Source organism: Gopherus evgoodei, unplaced genomic scaffold (genome assembly GCF_007399415.2).
Source record: "Gopherus evgoodei ecotype Sinaloan lineage unplaced genomic scaffold, rGopEvg1_v1.p scaffold_104_arrow_ctg1, whole genome shotgun sequence".
NCBI classification, from domain to species: Eukaryota; Metazoa; Chordata; order Testudines; family Testudinidae; genus Gopherus; species Gopherus evgoodei.
In genome coordinates this window covers 129,467-143,784 of record NW_022059767.1, presented here as the reverse complement: position 1 = coordinate 143,784, position 14,318 = coordinate 129,467, and the positions used below count along the sequence as shown (strand labels likewise).

The 14,318-nt window shown below is 46.6% G+C and overlaps 1 pseudogene; it reads left to right on the top strand.

Moving 5' to 3' along the window:
• The first annotated feature begins 10,649 nt into the window (after positions 1-10,649).
• LOC115639696 lies at positions 10,650-11,588 on the top strand (annotated as a pseudogene).
• The last annotated feature ends 2,730 nt before the right edge of the window (positions 11,589-14,318 follow it).

The window sequence follows — 14,318 nt, the reverse complement described above, 5'->3', positions numbered from 1 at the left end:
CCAAAAAAGACGCCCAGAGGAAAGCAGTACATACTGACTTTCGTGGACTTTGCTACCCGATGGCAGGAAGCAGTAGCTCTAGGAAACACCAGGGCTAACGCTGTGTGTCAGGCCCTAACAGACATTTTTGCCAGGGTAGGTTGGCCCTCCAACATCCTTACAGATTCAGGATCTAATTTCCTGGCAGGGACCATGCATACACTGTGGGAAACCCATGGGGTGAACCACTTGGTTGCCACCCCGTACCACCATCAAACCAATGGCCTGGTGGAAAGGTTTAATGGAACTTTGGGGGCCATGATACGTAAATTTGTCAACGAACACTCCAATAATTGGGACCTAGTGTTGCAGCTGTTGCTGTTTGCCTACAGGGCTGTACCACATCCCAGTTTAGGGTTTTCACCATTTGAACTTGTGTATGGCCACGAGGTTAAGGGGCCATTACAGTTGGTGAAGCAGCAATGGGAGGGGTTTACGCCTTCTCCAGGAACTAACATTCTGGACTTTGTAAGCAACCTACAAAGTACCCTCTGACACTCCTTAGCCCTTGCTAAAGAAAACCTAAAGGATGCTCAGGAAGAGCAAAAGGCATGGTATGGCAAACATACCAGAGAGCGTTCCTTCAAGGTAGGAGACCAGGTTATGGTCTTGAAGGCGCAACAGGCCCATAAGATGGAAGCATCATGGGAAGGGCCATTCACGGTCCAAGAGCGCCTGGGAACTGTGAATTACCTCATAGCATTTCCCAATTCCTCACTAAAGCCCAGAGTGTACCATGTTAATTCTCTCAAGCCTTTCTATTCCAGAGACTTACAGGTTTGTCAGTTTACAGTCCAGGGAGATGATGCTGACTAGCCTGAAGGTGTCTACTACGATGGAGAAAAAGACGGTGGTGTGGAAGAGGTGAACCTCTCAACCACCCTGGAACGTCTGCAGCGGCAACAAATCAAGGAACTGTGCACCAGCTTCGCCCCATTGTTCTCAGCCATCCCAGGAGGGACTGAACGGGCATACCACTCCATTGACACAGGTATTGCTCACCCAATTGGAACCCCACCCTACCAGGTGTCTCCTCATGCCCAAGCTGCTATAGAATGGGAGATCCAGAACATGCTACAGACAGGTATAATCCGCTCATCTACCAGTGCATGGGCATCTCCAGTGGTTCTGGTACCCAAACCAGATGGGGAAATACGCTTTTGCGTGGACTACCGTAAGCTAAATGCGGTAACTCGTCCAGACAACTATCCAATGCCACGCACAGATGAGCTATTGGAGAAGTTGGGATGTGCCCAGTTCATCTCTACAATAGACTTAACCAAGGGGTACTGGCAAGTACCGCTAGATGAACCTGCCAAGGAGAGGTCAGCATTCGTCACCCATGCGGGGGTGTATGAATTCAATGTCCTTCCTTTCGGCCTTCGAAATGCACCCGCCACCTTCCAGAGGCTGGTAGATGGTCTACTAGCTGGAATGGGAGAATTTGCAGTTGCCTACCTCAATGATGTGGCCATTTTTTCAGACTCCTGGCCTGAACACCTACTACACCTGAAAAAGGTCTTAGTGCAGCCTGCCTGATGCGCTCAAACTGTTAAGGCCAAAAAGTGTCAAATAGGCCAAAACAGAGTGACTTACCTGGGGCACCAGGTGGGTCGAGGAACCATAAACCCCCTACAGGCCAAGGTGGATGCTATCCAAAAGTGGCCTGTCCCACGGTCCAAGAAGCAGGTCCAATCCTTCTTAGGCTTGGCCGGATACTACAGGCGATTTGTACCACACTACAGCCAAATCACTGCCCCATTGACCGACCTGACCAAAAAGACCCAGCCAAATGCCATTAAGTGGACTGATGAGTGTCAAAAGGCCTTTACCCAGCTTAAGGCAATGCTCATGTCGGACCCTGTGCTCAGGGCCCCGGACTTTGACAAGCCATTCCTAGTAACCACAGATGCATCTGAGCGTGGTATAGGAGCAGTGCTCATGCAGGAAGCAACAGATCACAACTTCCATCCTGTCGTGTTTCTCAGCAAGAAACTGTCTGAGAGGGAAAGTCACTGGTCAGTCAGTGAAAAGGAATGCTATACCATTGTGTACGCCCTGGAAAAGCTACGCCCATATGTTTGGGGACGGCGGTTCCAACTACAAACTGACCATGCTGCACTAAAGTGGCTTCATACTGCCAAGGGGAACAACAAAAAACTTCTTCGTTGGAGTTTAGCTCTCCAAAATTTTGATTTTGAAATTCAACACATCACAGGAGCTTCTAACAAAGTTGCTGATGCTCTCTCCCGTGAGAGTTTCCCAGAATTCAGTAGTTAAAAAGTGTTCTTAAAATGTAGAAGTCTGTTAGTTGTATACTTAGTAGTATTTGTAAAGGTGCATGTGTTGTAGTAATCTGTTTATTTTAAAGTTCTAGGAGGAAATCGCCGCCAGTGAGCTTCCCCACTGTCTGCAATTTGGGGGGCGTGTCATAAACAGATAGCTAAGGGTTAATGTCTCTTTCACCTGAAGCACCTGACCAGAGGACCAATCAGGAAACCGGATTTTTTCAACTTTGGGTGGAGGGAATTTTGTGTCTAAGGTCTTTGTTTTCTGTCTGCCTGCTTTCTCTGAGCTTTGGAGAAGTAGTTCTGTTTTCTAATCTTCTGTTTCTAAGTGTAAGGACAAAGAGATCAGATAGTAAGTTATATGGTTTCTTTTCTTTGGTATTTGCATGAATATAAGTGCTGGAGTGCTTTGATTTGTATTCTTTTTGAATAAGGCTGTTTATTCAATATTCTTTTAAGCAATTGACCCTGTATTTTGTCACCTTAATACAGAGAGACCATTTGTATGTATTTTTTCTTGCTTTTTTATATAAAGCTTTCTTTTCAGACCTGTTGGAGTTTTCTTTTCTGGGAAATTTCAGGGAAATTGAGTCTGTACTCACCAGGGAATTGGTGGGAGGAAGAAATCAGGGGGAGATCTGTGTGTGTTGGATTTGCTAGCCTGATTTTGCATTCCCTCTGGGTGAAGAGGAAAGTGCTTTTGTTTCCAGGACTGGGAACGGAGAGGGGGAGTCACTCTGTTTGGATTCATAGAGCTTGTGTCTGTGTATCTCTCCAGGAGCACCTGGAGGGGGGAAGGGAAAAAGGATTATTTCCCTTTGTTGTGAGACTCAAGGGATTTGGGTCTTGGGGTCCCCAGGGAAGGTTTTTCAGGGGGACCAGAGTGCCCCAAAACACTCTAATTTTTTGGGTGGTGGCAGCAAGTACCAGGTCCAAGCTGGTAACTAAGCTTGGAGGTTTTCATGCTAACCCCCATATTTTGGACGCTAAGGTCCAAATCTGGGACTAAGGTTATGATACTATGATGAGTGGCTGATACTGCAGTCTGCCCCAGGGTGTGGGGGGCTAGACAATGACTGGGCAGTAGCCAATACTGAGGGATAGTGGGGTGGGTTTCCCCTGGGAGGGGGGAGACCCGGTTAAAGGGGCACTGAGGTCCAGAGAGGGGCCTGGGGCCAGCAGAGAACAGGTGGATCACTGGCCTGCAGAGGGTGCTCCGTAGCTGGAATCGAGCTAATTCCCTGAAGCAACCAGCAGGAGGCACCGTGGGGGTGAGTCCACCCATTTACAGTGCTGTAATTGTCTCACTAGATCAGAGGTGGCAGTGATAGGCGGTCAGTCATGGATAACCTGTCTCCTTCCTGATGTTCTGTTCATAATTCAGGGGTTCTGAATCCCTGCACATATCTGCAGTTCTCTGGGGTGAAGGGAGGGTTCAGGACAATTCCCTTCCCCTCTCCAATAATCTGTGCCCATGGGAGAGAAGGGTCAATTCCCCAAGGGCCCTCCTCCACTGGGAGGAGTCAATGGCTCTTCTCAGGGCCATCTCCTTGGTCTCACAGGAGTTAGAGGTTCTTGATCTGCAAGGCAGCCTGGTGCCCTGTGGTTGGTGCTTAACAGAACATGAGGGGCCTGGGTTGAAGCCTCACTGGTGGCCATGATCCAGATTAACATGGCTACCCCTCTGATAGTGGCCAGGCCTTGTGTGTGTTACAGGGATCCATCACTACATGGCACAAAGGGAATCCCTTGGGTGGGTGAGTCAATGCAGGATTGTCTCAAGAGATCTGACTTTTATCTCCCTGACTGATCCTTGAGTGTCTGAGAGGGGAGCCACTGGATCAGTGAGCTGGGAAGCACTCACTCAGCTATTGTCTGATCAGGTTCCAGATGGATTCCTGGTTCCCTTTGGGAGCACAGAGTGGGTGTGAGGGTTTCCCAGCACCATCGTGAGTCAGGAAGCAGAACAGCCTTGCCTTGGGCATTGGGTCAGAGACATGGTGAGCTCCTGCCCTGGGCTTCATCACTGCACCCTATGAAAGGCTGGGGGCAACATCAGTGGGGTGGGGAGTGGTACCTGAGTCCTTCCCTGGGGCCACTAGGGTTATACCATCCCACCCCCAGGATTTGGAGCTTGGCTCTGTGCAATCTTTCAAAGGTTTGTGTCTTGTTGCTTTTTAGGTCTTTGGAGAGAGAGTCTCTGAGGAGCAGAGAAGATCCTTCCTGCAGGTGGTGCTGCTGGCCATCTACGGCCCTCTGCTGTACCTCAGCCCAGGTGGGCTGGTCCTAGCCTTATCCATCCTGGGGGAAGCTGCCCAACTGATGGGGACAAGGTGAAGAGGCTGGATTAGGCTCAGGTGATTGGAGGTGGAACCCAGGGCCTGTGACCTCTAGGCCCTGGAAAGTCATTCCCATCCCATTCCATCGCCATTTGATGTGTGGGAAGCAGCAAGGTGAATGAGTCAGAGCAGGTGGCGGGTCTAGAAGTGAATTCAATTTCATGAGCAGGTTGGACTAAGGGTCTGAATTGCAGAGATGCCACGGTCACCAAAACTCTAGTTCCAGTCAGTGCAGTTTGCACACCCTCAGCACCTCTGCAAACCAGGCCTTCAGTGAAGAGCCAGGACCTCAGCCAACTAAGAAAAAGAAAGGAGAACACCCATATCCATGTACATCACCATCACACTCCTCAGGGCCAGGAGCAGGAGTGGCCCCTGGCCCAGCTCCCTTGGCTTGATGGAGCTGCTAAGATTGGGGTGGGATGAGAAGAGATAAGAATGAGCTGGGGACATAGTAAATAGCAGTGAGGGCCCCTTCCCTCCAGCAGAGAGTCCATGGACCCTCTCGGGGGGAGCCCTTCCTTTCCTCCACACTGTGTGCTTTGGTGCCTGGACGCTGCAGGGAACTGTTTAAGGGGAAGGACTGAAGAGTCAGCTGTCATCCTGCCATGAGGTCTAGCACTCCTTTGGTCTTAGGGGAAGCCTGTGATTAACTTTCCCTAGTCATGTTAACTGAAGGGTGAATTCAGAGGCATCAGTTACAACGAGGTCTGTGAATCATCCACTCAATAGTACCTCTGTTTAATACTTATAAGGCAGGAAACTTTTTTGGGGGTGCTATAACCAGGAGTGCAAGTAGGGTGGTACTCACCAGTACGCAGTACTGGCAAGAGAATTTTAGCGGGTATGGGATACGGGAAAGACTTGGGGCTAGCCCCTGACTCTGGGGGGCTGGGAGGGACTACACTCTGCTCCTTAAAGGAGCAGAATGCGGCTAGGCAGCACATTCATTATTTAAACGGCTTTAGCAGCACAATACATATGCTAACAAACAAAGGCTTTGTTTAAGTTTGTTATCATATGTTTTGTGCTATTACATTGGTCAGGAGTCCTCAGCTGGGAAGGGTGAGGGGTATGGAAAGTGTTTAAATAGTGTTTTTTATTCTGTTTCTCCCCCTGGGTCTGAATTATCCATGCCATACATACTGCATTACATCAAGTCCAAATCATCTGAGGAATGTCTCTGCTTGCACTGACCAGAGGATGTTTGGATTTTGTTGTCAGCCCAGTTCTGCCACCTGATGGGAATCAGGTGTTGTCCCCAAAATACTTAGAATTCTTCTTAGCAGCCAAACTAGTCTAACATGCATTTTGTGAACTGGAGCAGCAAAACAAAGGCCTCAATTTCCAGCTTTGTTGGTGAGAGAACTATAAGTGAAGATTATAATGCTGGATACTGATGGCCTTAAGCCAGCTGGCTCAGGAATCTGCCAAGAAACTTTCTGAAAATACGTTCCTCATCTTAGCAACAGAGCTAAGACTTATCACACATCTGCCCACCTTTATTCAAATGAAGCTCCTTCTGATCTGACAGCTCAGGCATTGTCAGTTTCATCCAGAACAATTTACAAATCTGGAACCTAATCCTATAATGCCTTAATCATTTTATCAATCCCATTGAAGACAGTCGAACTATTTGCATGATTGTGGACCACTTTTGTGGACTGGTAAGTGTTTCAAGAGTCTGTTCTGTTCCTATAAAGGAAGTTGAATCCCCCATTGAAATGCAATTTTTGAGTACAATATTATAAAGCAGTTTAGGATAGAGTTCTACTTAAAATGTGTCTTTTATTAAGTCCCTGAAATTGCTCCTCACCCTACTCCCATATTCCATATAAACAGACTGAATACTACATATGTGGGGGGAATGTGAGTAGTTAAGCATGTTGATGTTTGTATATACAAAGGGGGGTTTCAAAGGGGATGGGAAAAGTGTCAGGGCCCTGGGCTGGGGGGGGAGGAGTCACATGAGGAGGTCACATGCCCCCCCTTTGTCCCTCCCATGAGTGCAGTACTGGCAAGAAATGATTTCTACTTGCACCACTGGCTATAACTCAGGAAACACCAGGGAAGGCGATTCCATTTAGGCTATCTATGCGGTCGCCTAGGGCACCAGGATTTGGGAGGGTGGCATTTTGCCACTCTTGGTGGCAATTCGGCAGCAGGGGGTCCGTCCTTCCACACTCCGGGTCTTCGGCGGCAATTCTGCGGTGGGTCCTTCACTCGCTCCGGGACCCGCCGCTGAAGTGCCCCAAAGACCGGGAGCACGGAAGGAACCCCCCCGCCGCAGATTTGCCACTGACCAGGAGCATAGAAGGACCGCCGGCTAGGGTGCCAAAAACCCTGGCGCCGATCCTGGGATACACCTTGGTCAAATTACTCCAGATTTGGATCACTAACACTACCCTGCGACCCTGTGAGTCACACCAAACTTCAAAGCTATCTGAGTGACTGTTTGGATTTTAAAGCACTTAAAAAGTTTAAGGTTCAAAGCATATAAAATGGTTGGAATAAAAACCCTCTGGCTGCTTTTCTGTATTGGTGCGTGCACACTGTAAAAAGTGAACATTTTCTTTATCTTCAGGGGACCCAAACTGAATTTGAGTGAATAAAGTTGACAAACTGAGACCTTTTTGACCCTCATCACATAAATAGTTTGAGCTCTAGCATTGCACAAAAAAACTCACCTAGAAAAACCCTTTTTATCTCTGCAACCCCTAGCTCAAATGACTTTTTGAAAAAAAAATCTATTTTTTCATGGTTTCTCTCTCTCCATAACCCCTTGATCAAATGACCGATAATTCAATTTACTAACTTTACCCTGCACCCTCCAGAAGCACACCAATTTTCAAAGGAATCTGACTAAGCATATCAATATTAGAGGCCTTAGAAAAATGACTTTTAAATGGTAGTCACAACACAACTGTAGCTATACTAGCACTGCTGCGTCACTATAATATATAATGGCTGAGTACCCATCTTTCAGATGTCTGTCTATAAACCATGATCTTGGAATATTCCATGAGCATTAAAACGGGATTGTGCTGTTAAATAGAGGAAAAAGCATCAAACTAGGCCCAAAGTATAGACATTCATCTCATGTAAACTGGCACAGCTCCACAGCACTATGCCAATTTACACCAGCTGACATCAATCTCCCTGACATACCTACAACCAAAGTGAATTAAACATTTTTAAATGTCATGCAGCTTTGCACCTGCAGCCTAATGAGCCTTTTATTATAGTGTTGAATGCAGTAAGAAAAAAAATGTAATTGCTAAGAAAGAAAAAAGAAAGACAGTTGGGTGATTCATCCCAATAGGAGTGAAAGCTCAGATACAGAAATTCTTAGCAACAGTGAATTCTGCCAAAGTTCTGTCCCTAGTGGGAATGAATCGCACCTTAATATTAAAAGTTGCACACTTGCAATTAAACCCATGGAACAAAGAACTAAGAAAGTGCAGATGGGTTCATAATTTTTTCTTGTCTTTGGTTTAAAAGCTCACAGGCAAAGAATATGAATTTGAAACTGTGTAACAGGCTAGATCCCCAGCTGGTGTAAATCAGCTATTGCTCCATTGAAATCAAAGGGCCAGATCTCCAGTTGGCAAAAATAGCCCTAACTACACCAGTGGTTCTTAGTTTGTAGTGTTTGCTTTGGGTACCTCTTAATGACCTAATTTAATCAACCCAGTAAACCTGAGCTGTGGGTTCCCCTGGTGGCTGTACTCCAAGAGCTGCTGATGCAATGCAGGAGAAAAGGGAATGGGGAAAATCTCCGCTCACCCAGAGGTAATTATGTGGAGTTAATGAAGGAACAGGCTATTTTAGGCCAGCTGAGCTTCTGGTGCCACTAGGCTCTCAGCAATTGTAGGTCACATGTCTGTACTATAAATATATATATTATTCTGCAACCCCTTTGGAACAGCCTTTGAACCTCAGCTCGCCCTTATTTTTAGCCAATGGGTCTTTTCGGGGATGCTGCCATTGTGTGAGATCCAGGGAGGGTGCTGATTACCTGAGGTTAGGTTCATCTAGGGCAGGTTGTCAGGGTGGTTTGCTCCAGAGGTGAGATCAGAGCTGGGCTCACAGCCCTGGAGACCAGATTCAGCTATTTAGCCCCAGAACATCCTACATTGTGACCATATCTGGTGCCTGCACAAACCAGGATCAGCTACAGAGCTGAGTGGGGCTTTCAGTCTCTGATCCCATTTAGTCCATCACCTCTTAGCCAAACCTGTCCAAGGAGGGAAGCAGGCAGCATGCATCTGTGGAGTCTGCTGTCTGCCAGGAACTGCAAAGAGACTGGCAACTCAGGAAACAGCTTCTGGATAATATGGTGATAGGGGCATGATAGACATAGGATTATTTGAACATTATCTCTCTAACAGAGGAGGATCAAATGCATCACAAGTTGAGGAAAAGTCCACAACAACCAGCACAGTAAGATTCCTATTTCAATTAAATATGTTAGGGCATTGATATACAGGGCACATGTGAGAACATAAATGTGCATGACAATTGGCACTCATGAAGAGTTTTACTATTTATTTAATCAAATACCTAGAACCAGTCAGAGATTTTTATTTGTTTATTTTTCAGCAGCAAAAATGGACTGTTCATAAAAATTGTGAGAACTCAAACCTTTGTTTCATTGTGGCAACTGAGAAGAAAACAATTTTAACTATAAGTTGTTGAAAACTGAAAAAAATTAGCCTCTGCTGTCCTTGGAAAAACAAAATATATATCGAAGATAGCAGAGACTTTGCATGAAAATCTGTTCAGTTGAAAACCCAATTTGCCTTTGCAATAATTAAAGTAGAAAATGTCTGTCTACCTGGAAAGGGAACAGCTTTGCACCAAGGGGGAAAACATTTAGATTTTCTATTAATATCACAATTTCAAATCCATTCCCTCTATTGCAGCTGTTCCAAAGGGATAACTCCAGGATGGTTAAACTTAATAAAGCAAAGTTGACAGCCCACAGAATATATTTTAAGCAGCAGGAGAGTTGAAGCCCCCAGAAAAAAACCTTTCTATCTTGACCCTGCCCAAGGACAGACAGAAGGTCAATGAGATTAGAACCCAAATCTTCTGCTCTAGCACCATATCTGCTGTCCTATATTGCTGCCACCTAAATGGCAGTGCTGTTGAGAGATGCACAGAACATACACATAGTAAGACACGGTCCACCACCCTAAAAGCTTCCAGTCCTAATGGACAAGGCAGAGAAAAAGAGGCAGGGAAAACAGAGGCACAGGGAGGGGAAGTGACTGGCCCAAGGTCACTGGCAGAAACAAGAACAGAATCCAAGTCTCCTGACTGCCATTGACCTGCCCAGCACAGACACAAAGTCACAAAGGGAAACAATACAACCTAGCAGAAACTGAGCGACACTCCTAGCCCATGCTCACACAGAGATGGAAGTGCAGCTAGAACTGGTGCCATGGATCAATCTGTTAATAGGTAGCAGGCCGTCTATGTGGAGGAATCATCACAGATGAGCTGCCACGTAGGAAGCTGGGTGAATCGATGTCATATTTCTCTAGGAAGTGGGAATCAGGCTGTGTTGTCATTTTAGTATGTTAGTTTCATGCCCAAGTTGTGGGCTTGCTGTTTGTCACAATAGGGAACCACCTTGTCTACAATTCTTAGATTTGGATTGCACTTTGTCCCATCCTTCACACTGCATTTTATCTAAGGACAGACCCTCAGATGGTGTAAACTGACCCAGCTCCATTGACTAAGTGAAATAATCCAGTTTTCTCTAATGTGATAATGCACCTGATTAGTGCTCTTACTGATGAGTGAGGAGCACTCATGACTCCTCGTCAACAGAAGTGACGAGTGCTGTGCACCTTTGAAATTCACATTATAAGATATTACACAAAGAGAATCAGGATCAATTCCTCTGTCACTCTAATCCTGACCATTGCCCTTCTCCTTCCCTCCACAGCCATCACATGATGTACCGAGGAAGAAAATGTCCAGCCAAACCACCATGACTGAGTTCCTTCTCCTGGGATTCTCCAATGTTCAGGAGCTGCAGATTTTACACTTCATCGTGTTTCTAATGATTTACCTGGCAGCCCTGATGAGGAATCTTCTCATCATCACAGTTATTGTCCTCAACTACCATCTTCACACCCCCATGTACTTCTTCCTGATGAATTTGTCCATCCTAGACATCAGCTCCATCTCTGTCACTGTCCCCAAATCCATGGCCAATTCCCTCATGAACATCAGGTCAATTGCTTAGTCTGGATGTGTTGCCCAAGTCTTTCTCTTTGTCTTTTTTGTTTCAGCTGATCTTGTTTTATTGACTGTTATGGTGTATGACCGATACATCGCCATCTGCCAACCATTGCACTATGAGACAATGATGAACAGGAGAGCTTGTGTTCAAATGGCAGCTGGTGTCTCGATCAATGTTTTTCTCTACTCCGTACTGCACACTGGGATCACAATATCCTTCTGTGGAGGCAACGTGGTAGATCAGTTCTTCTGTGAAATCCCCCAGCTCCTCAAGCTCGCCTGCTCTGACTTGTACCTCAGTGAAACTGTGGCTATTGCCTTTAGTGTGTGCTTAGGCTTAAGCTGCTTTGTTTTGATAATTGTGTCTTATGTTCAGAACTTCAAAACAGTGCTGAGAATCCCCACTGAGCGGGGCCAGCATAAAGCCTTCTTCACCTGCCTCCCTCATCTCACCGTGGTGTCCTTGTTCTTTTGCACTGCCACCTTTGCCTATAGTAATCCCACCTCCAGCTCAACATCAGGTCTGGATCTCGTGGTGGCTGTTCTCTATTCTGTGCTGCCAGCAGTAATGAATCCGATCATCTACAGCATGAGGAACAAGGAGATCAAAGCTGCATTGAGGTTATTCACCAGAAATAAACTGTCCATTTTTTCCCTTTGGTTGTGATTTCATTCCATGTTTCTTTATAAATGTAATCCTCCAATGACATTATTGCCTCCATGAGAACATGCTTTGCAATCCGCTTATGCAGAAAGGTGTGTTTAGACTGATAAAAATGCAAACAAACACGACTCCAGTCAATGGAGTTGCTGTAGATTTACAGCAGTGTAAATAAGTTCAGACTCCACCTGTCATGGTTTTTGTACTGCCACTCAACACCACACTCTCTGAGCACCTTCCACCTCAAATGAGTAGCCATAATCATGTCCTTAGTGAACTTCATGAACTCTGTGTCTTCTCCTTTTGGGAGGCATAAACTCTGCTTGGGGTGCCATGGTTTTTGGTTAATTGTTTGCGTGTGTGACAGAGTGGGGTAGGTTGGTGTCAAACTGTGAACTCTTTTGTAGTATGTATAGAAATATTGGCACGTTGACAGCACAAGTCTGGCCTGGCTCAATGGCAGCCTGTTGTGCTGCGATCCAGATAGCTGCCCTGCCTGGGAAAGGTGCTTGACACCATCATGGAGATGTATCAAGACTAAAGTCTGGGGCCGTCGATTTTTGTTGTCTCTCTGCTACTTCCCTCCCCGGCAGGGAAAATGATTTTTCTATACAGGGGACCCATAGGCATGAATGTCAGAGATGGAACTTCACAGTTTGAACCCCTGGCTTAGAGACGGGGGCCTATTTAATAGTGCAGTTCCGCTCTGTGCAGAGAGGGGCCGACCATGCCCACACCTGGGAAGGACTTGCAGGAGCAAGAGGGCAGGAGGGATTCTTCTCAGCCTGCAACCTCGGACTTACAGAATGGATGAGATCAGATTAGGGTAGGGGGTGTCTCAGGACTGTCTTGTTTTTGAAGATCTGTATCTCTCGGGGGCTCAATGCATAAAGTTTCTGTGGTTAAGAAGTCCCTTTGCTAAACCCATGTTCCTTGCCTTCCTCTCAAAATGTTCTTGCAGGGGTTCAATTAGAATCCTAGCTTAGGTGAAGCTCTGGCAGAGTGTGTGTAGGTGTCTGGGAGCTTGGTGAAACTCAGGCCTGGTGTACACTAAGCGTTTAAATCGATTTTAGCAGCATTAAACTGATTTAATGCTGTACCCGTCCACACTACGAGACCCTTTATATCGATATAAAGGGCTCTTTAAATCGGTTTCTGTACTCCTCCCTGACGAGAGGAGTAGTGCTAAAATCGGTATTGCCATATTGGATTAGGGTTAGTGTGGCTGCAAATTGACAGTATGGGCCTCTGGGCGGTATCCCACAGTGCACCACTGTGACCGCTTTGGACAGCAATCTGAACTCAGATGCAGTGGCCAGGTAAACAGGAAAAGCCCCTTGAAATTTTGATTTTCATTTCCTGTTTGCCCAGCGTGGAGCTCTGATCAGCATGGGTGGCAATGCAATCCCAAATCCAAAAAGAGCTCCAGCATGGACTGTACGGGAGATACTGGATCTGATCTCTGTATGGGGAAACAAATCTGATCTATCAAAGCTCCATTACAGAAGACGAAATGCCAAAGAATTTGAAAAAAAAATATACAGGCTACTTAGTGCTGTGTGACAAGCGTAACGGGAAGCCAGAGATTCAAATGGACACTCATGGAGGGAGGGAGGGGGTACTGAGGACTCCAGCTATCCCACAGTCCGCAGCAGTCTCCGAAAAGTATTTGCATTCTTAGCTGAGCTCCCAGTGCCTGTAGGTTCAAACACATTGTCTGGCGTGGTTCAGGGAATAGCTTGTCAATTTACTCCACCCCACCACGTGAAAGAAAAGGGAAAGAAATCGTTTCTTGATTTCTTTCAATGTTACCCTATGTGTACTGAATGCTGCTGGTAGACGCGATGCTGCAGCAGTGAAGAGCAGTATCCACTCCTCTCCCCTGCCTGGTGGCAGATGGTGCAGTAGGACTGGTAGCCGTCCTTGTTATCAACCCGTGAGTGCTCCTGGCTGGCTTCAGGTGAGGCTGGCTGGGGGCACCTGGATGAAAATAGGAATGATTCTTGGTCATTCCCAGTAGATGGTACAGAATGGCTGGTAACCATCCTCACCATAGCAACTGGAGGCTGAGCTCCCCTCCCTTTCCTGTGTAAAGAAAATATTCTGGACTGTCATAGCAGCGGCATGCTGGGCTTCTCTTCCCTCACACGGCATAATGTCCTGCCTGGACTGTCATAGCACCGGGAGGCTGCCTCTCCCTCATTTTATCTCACTAACAAGTCACTGTTTGTTATTCCTGCATTCTTTATAACTTCATGACACAAATGTGGGGGGACACTGCCACGTTAGCCCAGGAAGGTTGGGGGAGGAGGGAAGCAACGGGTGGGGTTGTTGCAGAGGCACCCCCCTTGAATGGCATGTAGCTCATCATTTCTGCGGGATCTGACATGGGGCAGCTGTGCTTTCTGATTCACTGGTTCTCTAGTACACTTGCCCCATATTCTAGACAGGACTGACTCTATTTTTAGAAACCATAAAGGAGGGATTGACTCGGAGAGTCATTCCCAGTTTTGCCTTTGCGCCCCCAGCCGACCTCGGAGAGGGGTGCCCATGATAGCAGCAGAAAATACAGAAGGACAGATAACCGTCATCTCATTGCCAATTTACACCAGCAGCAGACAGTACAGAAAGACTGATAACCATCTCTGCTATCAAGTAAAAGTAAATGAATGCTGCTGTTTAGCGCTGGAGTATCACCTCTGTCCGCGGCATCCAGTACACGTACGGTGACTGTAA